This window comes from Mobula birostris, chromosome 3 (genome assembly GCF_030028105.1).
Source record: "Mobula birostris isolate sMobBir1 chromosome 3, sMobBir1.hap1, whole genome shotgun sequence".
In the NCBI taxonomy this organism is placed as follows: domain Eukaryota; kingdom Metazoa; phylum Chordata; class Chondrichthyes; order Myliobatiformes; family Myliobatidae; genus Mobula; species Mobula birostris.
Window position 1 is genome coordinate 208,584,940 of NC_092372.1, and position 11,644 is coordinate 208,596,583.

At 41.6% G+C, this 11,644-nt stretch overlaps 1 protein-coding gene across 7 annotated transcripts in view; it reads right to left on the minus strand.

Annotated features, from left to right (window-relative positions):
* rnf32 (ring finger protein 32) overlaps positions 1-9,701 on the minus strand; it is a 75,697-nt gene extending 65,996 nt beyond the window's left edge. For all 7 annotated transcript variants that reach the window (XM_072254053.1, XM_072254049.1, XM_072254050.1 and 4 more), the window contains exon 1: positions 9,600-9,701. The gene's annotated coding sequence lies outside the window, so the exon portion shown is untranslated. The remainder of the gene's footprint in view (positions 1-9,599) is intronic.
* Positions 9,702-11,644: the final 1,943 nt, after the last annotated feature.

Consider the following 11,644-nt stretch of genomic DNA (forward strand, 5'->3'; position numbering starts at 1 on the left):
TAGGTTTTAGGGAAGTAAGTCGGGAAATAGGACAAACCAGAATGGTATGAGACCATCTATGGTATGATGGTTTGCTTCTATATTGTAAGGAAACAATAAACAGAAGTTAGGGTGTTGATGCCAGGATTTACAAATTTTGAATTACTGAAGTTAGGGTGTTGATAATTAGAAATTTATTGTACAGAGTATGGGAATGCTACCACCCAAACTGGACCCCCTACAATTCGCCTACCGACACAACTGCAGATGAAACAATAGCCACTGCTCGATATACTGTCCTTACACATCTGGACAAGAAGAATGCTTATGTGAGAATGCTGTTCTTGGACTACAGTTCAGCATTCAACACCATAATTTGCTCTAGGTTCAATAGGAAGCTCAGAGACCTCAGCCTTGATCCTGCCTAGTGCAGCTGGATCCTGGACTTCCTGTCAGATCATTGGCAAGTGGTAGGAGTGGGCTCCCTCACCTCCACCCCTCTGACTCTCAACACAGGAGCCCCTCAGGGCTGTGTACTAAGTACCCTCCTTCACTCCCTGTATACCCATGACTGTGTCGCCACCCACAGCTCTAATCTGCTAACTAAATTTTGTGATGACACTACCTTGATTGGCCTAATCTCAAACAATAATGAGATGCCCTACAGGGAAGAAGTCATCTCTCTGACACAGTGGTGTAAAGAAAACAACCTCTCTCTCAGTGTTGCAAAAACAAAGGAGCTGGTTGTGGATTACAGGAGGAATGGAGACGGGCTAACCCCTATTGACATCAACAGATCCGGGGTTGAAAGGGTAAACAGCCCCAAACGTTCCTTGGCATCCACATCACCGAGGACCTCACGTGATCTGTACACACCAGCTGTGCGGTGAAAAAGGCACAACAGCACCTCTTTCACCTCAGACAGTTGATGATGTTTGGTAAGGGCCCCCCAAGTCCTAAGAACTTTCTACAGGGGCACAATTGAGAGCATCCTGACTGGCTGCATCACTGCCTGGTATGGGAACTATACTTCCCTTAATCACAGGATTCTGCAGAGAGTGGTGTGGACAGCCCAGCACATCTGTAGTTGTGAACTTCCCATGATTCGGGATATATACAGACAGGTGTGAAAAAATGGCCCAAAGGATCATTGGGGATCCAAATCACCCCAACCACAAACAGTTCCAACTGCTACCATCCAGGAAACGGTACCAGCATAAAAGCCAGGACCAACAGGCTCTGGGACAGCTTCTTCCGCCAGGCCATCAGACTGATTAGCTCACGCTAATTTGAGTGTATTTCTTTGTTACATTGACCATCCTATTTATAATAAATTATTATAAATTACTATGATTGCACATTTAGATGAAGACATAACTTAAAGATTTTTACTCCTCATGTATGTAAAGGGTGTAAGAAATAAATTCAATTCAATTCAATAAGTGTAGGTATTGAAGATCATATTTTGGGATTTAATTACCAGAGGAGTTGGTAATGGGGGGGGGGGGTTGTTGGTGGAAATTAATAGAGTAACAGGGAAATGAGGAATAGTTAATTTATAAAGAATACATAGTTCATAAATACATACTTCTTTGCAACAAATAGGAATAGATGATCAGCTTTGAATATTATGAAGTTAAAGTGGCAAAGGAAAAGGTTTATAATTTTCCTGAAAAATTCAGTATGGCTAAAGTTTGGGGAGGTTTCAGAATTCAGCAAAGGAGGATCAAGGTAGTAGTGAAGAAAAAGAAAAGAGTAAACAAAAACAGTCTGAAAGAAACATAAAGACTTCTACAGCTATATAAACAGGAAAAAATGACTATTGTAGGTCCCTTACATTCAGAATCAAGGGAAATCATTTTTGGAAATCACAGAGAAATTAAAATGAGTATGTCTGTGTTTTGTCATCAGGGAGGAAAACACAAAACACTTCCTTGAAATACTGAACAACAATAGATCAACAAGGAAGGAAGCCCTGAAAAATATTTATATTACTCTGGAATTAGGACTGGAGAAATTAGTGGGACAGAAATGTTATGAATCCCCTGGATCTAATGACCTACATTCCAGGGCCTTGGAAATAGTAGTTTTAGGAAAAAATATTTGCTTTGATTGTCACATGTACATTGAAACATACAGTGAAACGCATCATTTGCATCAACGAGCTACACAGTACGAGGATGCGCTGGGTCAGTTCGCAAGAGTTGCCAGCATAGCATGCCCACAATGTTCTAATCTTAACCAATGTGTCTTTGGAATGTGGGAGGAAACTGGAGCACCCAGAGAAAACCCATGGAAGAACATACCAACTCCTTACAAACGGTGGAGGAAATTTAACCCAGATTGCTGGTGCCGTAAAGTTTTATGCTTACCACTATGCTACTGGGCTTCCCAATTATTGAAACTACAAAAATATTATAGATTCTACAGATTAGAAGAAGGCAAATGTAATCTTACCACCTGTGAGAGAGAGAAAAAAATTGGAATTTTAGACATATTGTACTGGTATTCATAGTAGAGAAAATGTGGGGCAATGTTATTGAGGAAATGTTAACAAAGCACCGGAGAATAATAATAGGGCTGTTAAGCAAAAACATACATTTATGAAAGGGAGTTAAGGTTTGATAAATTTTATAGCTTTCTAAATTTGGAACTATCAGTTTAGATAAAAGGAAATAGCACATTTGTATTTTGAGAAGATGTTCCATAAGATGTTATGCAAAAAAAAATTATTGTACAAAATTTGAAAATAGTGTCAAGTTGGTACACTGGCATGGGCTGTGAAATGTTTAACTGAAAATAGTACGTAGGTAAAAACAGGTCCTTTTCTGATTAGGAGGCTGTGACTGGTGGTGAGATATTGAAGAGTGTTGATCCTCAGAGGGATTTAATTGCTTGCTCTACCTTCATATTAAATTTCCGTGATTCATGTAGATGTCCTTGTACATGAATGATTGATATTTAATATGTTACAGCAAGCAATTAGAAAGGTAAATTGTACACTGGCCTTTACTGCAAGAGGATTTGAGTACAGAAGTGGAGACTTCTTGCTCCAATTATTTACAGCCCTGGTGGGAACAACTCAGGAACAATACGTACCCAAGAAAAGATGTATTACAAAAGAGGAAGTGCAGTAAGATTCACCAGATTGACTCCTTGATAGGCAGGCTTATGCTCCAAGGAGAGATTAAGAAGACTAAGGCTGTACTTCCAAGTTTGGAAAAATGAGAGGTTATCATTGAAATTTCGAAATGGTTTGTCCGAAGTATAATGATAATGTTTATGCTGATGTTTATTCTGGGCAAGTGTAGGTATTGCACTTTGTGAGGTCAAAATACAAAAGGAAAGTACTTGTTAATGGCAGGACTATTAACATCACTTTTTGTACAGAGGGCTAAGTCCATAACTTTCTGAAAGTGGCCATGCAAGTAAATATGGTGGTAAAGAAGGCATATGGTATGATTGCCTTCTTTCGTTGGGGCATTCAATATAAAAGTAAGGAAGTCATACTTTATCTATAATGATCTTTGGTTAAGCCACACCTGGAGTATTGTGGGCAATTCCAGTTGTTCCACTACAGGAAGGATGTAGGAAGGAAACAGAAGAGATTTACAAAGATACTACTTGTATTAGAGAATATGAGATATAAGGGGAGGTCAGACAAATTGAAGCATCTGGAGCATTGGAAGATGAGAGGAGATCCGACAGATGTTTATAAAATAATGAGGAGCACAGATAGATTAACCAGCCAGAATCCTTTTCCCAGGATAAAAATGTCAAATACCAGAAGATGTTCATTTAACACAAGAGAAATCTAGAGCAACACACAAAATGCTGCAGGAATTCAGCAAGTCAGGCAGCATCTATGGAGTTGACATTTCAGGCCAAGACCTTTCTTTAGGAACATTCACAAAACTGAGATTAGGAAAGTTTGAGGAAGATGTGTGGGCAAGTTTTTTTTAACACACGAGTGCTTGGATGAGGGTAGTGATGGAAACATACAATAGTGACATTCAAGAGGCTTTTAGAAAGGCACATGGATATGCAGGGAATGGAGAGGGCTAAGGATTATGTTCAGGCAGAATGCTTAGACAGAAGTGACTTAATTTAACTTGGCATCGTGTTCAGCAGACAATATCGACCGAAGAGCCTGTTCCTATGTTCGATGTTCTGTGTAACTAGGAAACTAGGAATCACTAATCCCACTTTAAAGGAATAACAATTGAGGAGAAATGACAATAATTTTGCTCATTCATTGGGTAGTTAATCTTTGGAATTCTCTATGCAAGAGTGATGGGGAGATTCAGTTACTGAGTATATTCAAGGAACATTGATTGGTGTTTAGATAGTAAGGATAAACAACTGCAGGAAAGTGATGTGGAAGTAAACATCTTGTGAGTGTCTGGTCTGATGGCTGAATGATCTATTCCTTCTTTTGTTCCATATGTCATTACTGCTGTGGATTAGTGCTGAGATCTGAGTAGTTTCAGGGGATGGTCAGGAGTGGAGAGAATTTCTGATGATAATTGGGCATCAGGGTATTACTGTTGGGAAGAGGGAGGGAAATCTGTGTTGAAAGTTGGGGATTAGGATGTTATTTTTGAGGAGGGACGGTCATGAGTTGTAGAGTCACACAACATGAAAATAGGTCATTTGGCCAACAAGTCTATGTCAAGCAAGACAAACATCTAAGCTAGTCCTATTTTCCCACGTGTGACCCATATCCTTCTAAACCTGTCCTATCCTGTCCAAGAGTCATTTAAAGGTTGTTAATGTACCTACCTCGACCACTTTTTCTGACAGCGCATGTGATATACATAACCACCTCCTGGGTGATAAACGCCCCCTTCAGACCCTATTAAATTTCTCCCATTTCACCTGAAATTTGTGTTCTCTGGATCTTGATTCCAGAACCCTTGGAAAAACACTAAGTGCATTTAATCCCTTCATGGCTTCATACTGCTCTATAGGATCACCCCTATTCTCCCACACTCCAATCAATAAAAACCCAGTCTGCTCAACCTCTCTACATAACTCAGTCTCTTGAACCTAGCAACATCCTTGTAGATCTCCTCTGCACTGTTTCCACCATAACGGCATCTTTCTTGTAGTCGGGTGACTAAAACTGAGCATAAAATTTCAAATGCCAAGGTCTGGAGATAAGAGTGGTACTGACAGGGGTTAAGCTAGTATAAGTGGAGATGAGGCAGATAATGATAGAGTAGACTGTAGGTGGACACATCACCTGGACTATACCCCAGGGCTCTGAAAGAGGTTTCCACTGAGGCAAGGGGAGAAAAAAACCAGAGGACATGGGTTAAGGGTGAGGGGGGAAAAGTTTAAAGGGAACATTAGGGGGGGCTTCTTCACAGAGAGTGGTGGGAGTATGGAATGAGCTGCCAGACGAGGTGGTAAATGCGGGTTCTTTTTTAACATTTAAGAATAAATTGGACAGATACATGGATGGGAGGTGTATGGAGGGATATGGTCTGTGTGCAGGTCAGTGGGACTAGGCAGAAAATGGTTCGGCACAGCCAAGAAGGGCCAAAGGGCCTGTTTCTGTGCTGTAGTTTCTATGGTTCTATGGTTCTATGAAAAGATTAGTAATGATCTTTCAAGAATCACTAAATTCTAGAATAGTTAACACCATAAGACCTAGAAGCAGAATTTGGCCATTCAGCCCATTGAGTCTGCTCCACCATTCCATCATGGCTCTTCCTGGATCCCACTCAACCCCATATACTTGCCTTCTCGTTATACCCTTTGATGCCCTGACCCATCAGGAAGTGATCAACTTCCGCCTTAAATATACGCATGGACTTGACCTCTACCGCAGTATGTGGCACAGCATTCCACAGATTTACAACTCTCTGGCTAAAAAAAATTCCTCCTTACCTCTGTTCTAAAGGGTCGCCCCTCAATTTTGAGACTGTGCCCTCTAGTTCTGAAGACCCCCATGATAGGAAACATCCTCTCCACATCCACCCTAACTAGTCCTTTCAATATTCGGTAGGTTTCAATGAGAACTTTAAAACTAGGTCCTTGCTGAAGTTCAAGTTCAATTGTCTTTGAACATGTATACAGTTTGTGGTGGGGGACTACTAAGCTGGCAACTGTTGGGGTTTACATAGTAATGGTGAGGGCTAGGCTGGTAATGCTGGTATCAATGAGTCTTACCAATTTTTATAGATGTACCACAGAAAGGATCTCATCCGGATGCATCAAAAACTGGTGCAGCAACTACTCTGTCCAAGACTACAAGAATTTACAGAGAGGTATGAGTGCAGTCCAGTCCATCATGCAAACCAACCTCCCCCCATTGACGCAGACACAAGGAAATCTGCAGATGCTGGAAATTCAAGCAACACACACAAAAAATGCTGGTGAACGCAGCAGGCCAGGCAGCATCTATAGGAAGAGGTACAGTCAACGTTTCGGGCCGGGACCCTTTGTCAGGACTAACTGAAAGAAGAGATAGTAAGAGATTTGAAAGTGGGAGGGGAAGGGGAGATCCAGAATGATAGGAGAAGACAGGAGGGGAGGGGTGGATCTAAGAGCTGGAAAGTTGATTGGCAAAAGGGATACCAGGCTGGAGAAGGGAGAGGATCATGGGATGGGAAGCCTAGGGAGAAAGAGAAGGGGGGAGGGGAGCCCAGAGGGTAGAGAGCAGGCAAGGAGTTATAGTGAGAGGGACAGAGGGAGAAAAAAGAGAGAGAGAAAAAAAAGAGGAAAAAATAAAAAAAAATTAAAAATATTAAATAAACAAATATGGGATGGGGTGTGAAGGGGAGGAGAGGCATTAACGGAAGTTAGAGAAGTCGATGTTCATGCCATCAGGTTGGAGGCTGCCCAGACGGAATATAAGATGTTGTTCCTCTAACCTGAGTGTGGCTTCATCTTGACAGTAGAGGGGGCCGTGGATAGACATATCAGAATGGGAATGGGACGTGGAATTAAAATGTGTGGCCACTGGGAGATCTTGATTTCTCTGGCGGACAGAGTGTAGGTGTTCAGCGAAACGGTCTCCCAGCCTGCGTCAGGTCTCGCCAATATATAGAAGGCCATATCGGGAGCACCGGATGCAGTATATCATCCCAGCCAATTCACAAGTGAAGTGTCGCCTCAACTGGAAGGACTGTCTGGGGCCCTGAATGATGGTGAGGGAGGAAGTGTAAGGGCATGTGTAGCACTTGTTCCGCTTACAAGGATAAGTGCTGGGATGGAGATCGGTGGGAAGGGATGGGGGGGACGAATGGACAAGGGAGTCGCGTAGGGAGCAATCCCTGCTGAAAGCAGAAGGGGGGGGGGGGAGGGAAAGATGTACTTGGTGGTGGGATCCCGTTGGAGGTGGTGGAAGTTATGGAGAATTATATGTTGGACCTGGAGGCTGGTGGGGTGGTAGGTTAGGACAAGGGGAACCCTATAACTAGTGGGGTGGCGGGAGGATGGAGTGAGAGCAGATGTGCGTGAAATGGGAGAGATGCGTTTGAGAGCAGAGTTGATGGTGGAGAAAGGGAGGCCTCTTTCTTTAAAAAAGGAAGACATCTCCTTCATCCTGGAATGAAAAGCCTCATTCTGAGAGCAGATATGGTGGAGACGGAGGCATTGTGAGAAGGGGATGGCATTTTTACAAGAGACAGGGTGGGAAGGGGAATAGTCCAGATAGCTGTGAGAGTCAGTAGGCTCATAGTAGACATAAGTAGGCATAGTAGACATAACATAGTATAGATGCTACCTGGCCCGCTGCGTTCACCAGCATTTTTTGTGTGTGTTGCTCCCTCCATTGACTCTGTCTATACTTTCTGCTGCCCCACAGGCGATGATGGGAAACAGGGAAAAGGCAGGAAATTGGGGCTAAGAGGAAAATTGGATCAGCCATGATGAAATGGCGGAGCAGACTCAATGGGCCAAACGGCCTAATCTGCTCCTATATGTTAAGGCCTTAAAAGTAGCCAATATAGGGTCGGCACAACATTGTGGGCCGAAGGGCCTATACTGTGCTGTACTATTCTATGTTCTATGTTCTATAATCAAGGAACCCTCTCACCCTGGTGATTCTCTCCTCTCCACATTCCTGTCAGGAAGAAGCTTCAAATGTCAGACTCATGAATAGACCTCTCATATGCTATTAGATGAACTCTTGATCTCCAAATCAATGTCTTTGTGGCTCTAGCACTTTGTCTACCTACATTGCACCTTCTCTGTAAATACAACTATATTTTGCATTCTGTTTTCTTATTATCTTGATGTAATTATGTATTATGTCTTCCTCAGTTCAAAGATTTCTATAGATGGTAACTGCAGCCACAATATTAAATGGCGCTTACTTCTGGGCAGGGCAGCAATGGCAAATTTAGATAAAATACTGACGAGCAGAGACGTAACATTGTCTATGAAGATCCGTATAGTCAAGTCTATGGTATTTCTAGTTGTGATGTATGGCTGTGAGAGCTGGATTATTAGTAAGACTGAATACAAAAGAATTGACGTCTTTGAACTTGGATGCTGGAGGAAACTATTCAGAGTTCGTTAGACAGCAAGAAGATCCAACAAGTCAATACTTGAGGGAATACAGCCAGACTGCTCACTAGGAGGCTTGATTATGAGGCAAAAGCTCAAATATTTTGGCCAAATCATGAGAAGACAGGATTCCTTGGAGAAGACTTTCATGTTAGGTAAAACAGAAGATAAAAGAAGGAGAGGATGATAGAGGCTATGATGGATAGATAATATTACTCAGACAATGCGTATGACCTTGGGGGATCTTAGAGAGGCAGTTTCCAACAAGAAGGCTTGAGGTGCAGGAGTCCATAAAGTCACGAAGAGTCGGACTTGACTTAAGGACTGAACAACAAATTATGTATGGAATGACTTATAATTATATTTGAATGAAACAAAAAACAAAATAATTTTCGCTGTACCTCCATAAGTTTGACAATGAAAAACCAAGACCAATACCTAAGCTATCGAAGATAAGAGGCACAGGAGTGGACTTGCCAGCATCTTGTTCTCAGAGTGGAAGTGGCATCCTTTTAAGGTGAATGGAGGAAAGTTTAGGGGAGATGTTGAAGGTAAGGTTTATACACAGAGAGTGGTAAGTACTGTATGAGGAATGCTCTTCTGGTAATAGTGATATTTTAGGGGCACCTAAGAGACTCTTAGCTAGGCACATGGATGAAAGAAAAATGGAGAGCTACGGGCGATATAAGAGGAAAGAGTTAGATTGACCGTGGAGTAGGTTGAAAGGTTGGCTTAACTTAGTGGACTGAAAGGCCCATACTGTGTTCTATGTTCTAGAAATGGTCGAGATCCGCCTAGTAATGTTGGGTCCCAGGATGGTAATAATACAAAATAGACTGGTAATAGTGGGGACTAGGCTAGCAAAGGTGGGGTTAGGCTAGTAAAGCTGGAAGCTCCGTTATTAATAGGATAAACTAGGGTGATCATAGTGGGGGCTAGGCTAGCAAATATGGGGTTAGGCATTGGGAAACAGTACCCCTCCAAACTCCCAGAGCCCGGGCATTTGCAATGATTGTGTCCGCCACTCGAAGCTCAATGGCACTGAGTCTAAACATACTTATCCATATTAAATAAGACTTAACAGATTGTAGATCACACACCTTCTTAACCGCATACACGCGAAACGTTGAACAAACAACACTCCGTTCATTTAAGAATTAAAATCGGCCCCGGCGGCAGGAGGAAGCAGGCAGGCCCGAGTACAGGCGGTGGCTGTTACCTAGCAACGGCCCAGCGGCCAATATACACCTAAAACAAACACGAGCTCTTTGAAAGTAATAATACAATACGCCGCATATTTTGGGGGAAAACTTTTAAAATTAGTTTCTTATTGCGGGGGGAGTTTTTTTTTTAATAATTGATCCAAAACCCGCTTTTGTCAGTTTAACAGGAGCCTGCGTAGTTTAAATTTCGTGGTTTGATGAATTAAATACCTTCTTGGTTCTAAAATGATATGCATTTATTTCTTGTTGAATTCTGATTCCAAATTCAATTATGTCGTTATTAGTTAACTCCCGCAGGATTTGCCTGGTAACTCAAACGACTTGGTCTCTGTGTAATTTAGGGCAAAGGTTGAGATTTCTAGTGTTAGAAGTCCCTTGCTCAGTTGGATAGGACCATTTACGAGACTTCAAGAATCCAAATATGAGGCAGGAGAATGGGGTTGAGAGGGATAATAAATCGACTAGAATGGAATGGCAGAGCAGACGATGGGCCAAATGGCCTAATTCTGCTCCTATGATTTATGGCCTTCCTGCTGTGACCAATCTTCTGGCTTATCTCCTCCGCGGTAAAATTTGCTGTTCAGCTGTTTGGGCCAAGTTTTACATTCCTTTTCAAATGATTTAACATCAAATTCCATCTGCAATGGTACTATTATGTCACTATCTGTAATCTGCCCTCTGGGAACTGTCTGCTATTTACTGTGCACATCCTGGACTTTTTTTTCTAATAATATCGGAAAATACTGTAAACATCCAGCAGGGCAGGCAGCAATTGAGAAAGGAGGAACAGCTAACACTTTAAGTAGAAGACCTTATATCAGACCTGAAACATTATTTTTTTCTATCTCCACAGATGTTTCCTGATCTGCTGAATGTTTCCAGCATTTTCTGTTTTTATCTTACATTTCTGGCATCTACAGGTTGAGTATGCCTTATTCAAAATACTTGGGGCTGGAAATGTTATGGATTTCAAATTTTTTGGTTGATTTTGGAGTATAAAATGGGACATTTTGGGATTGCCATCATTTCTGACTCTGAATTTATGTGCTACTGCTAAATAGTGTTTGCCTTACACTTATTCATCAACATATGTACTTTAACATTAAAAAATATTACATACCATTAATATAATGAAAATAGAATGTATGCAGTGTAACAAAAGCAGGACAGCGGCATGGGGAGAATACTGTACCTGAATCAGCCATTGAACAATAACAACAATGGTCGGCTATCAGCTGTATTTTTTATTTTACGTTTCTTTGAGGTTTTATGTAAGATATAAAATCAATTAGCACTGGTGACTTGTTCTGGTGATTGATTTTCATCAGCAACGACCTTGGCAAACTCAAATGAATTTCTTGGCTGTTTCGTAATCAGCAGACACTTTATGTTTACAATTTTTTAAATCTTTACAAATATTTAATGCTGTGCTTTTTCTTAAATTTCTGCAATCAGCCTGCAGTAGGTTCACAATTTCCTTCAATTTTCAGTTTGTTGTGATAGGTCTTTGCTTGTTTCGTGATCTACATACCGCTAAGTGGCTAGCTCTAATTTTTCAAGATTATTTTACTATCTATGGATCCAAAGATCCCTCTGTTCCACCACACTGCTAAGAATCATGCATTAATCCTGTACTCTTCTTTCAAAATCGACCTTCCAAAATGCATCACTTTACACTTCAATAGGTACATTTAATGTCAGAGAAATGTATACAATATACTGTACATCCTGAAATACTTTTTCTTCGCAAACATCCACGAAAACAGAGGAGTGCCCCAAAGAATGAATGACAGTTAAATGTTAGAACCCCAAAGGCCCCCCAGCTCCCCCTCCCACACCCAATCAGCAGCAAGGCCATGACCCTCCACAACCCCACCAGCAAAAACTTATCAGCACCCTCCACTGAGCACTCAATTCTTTGC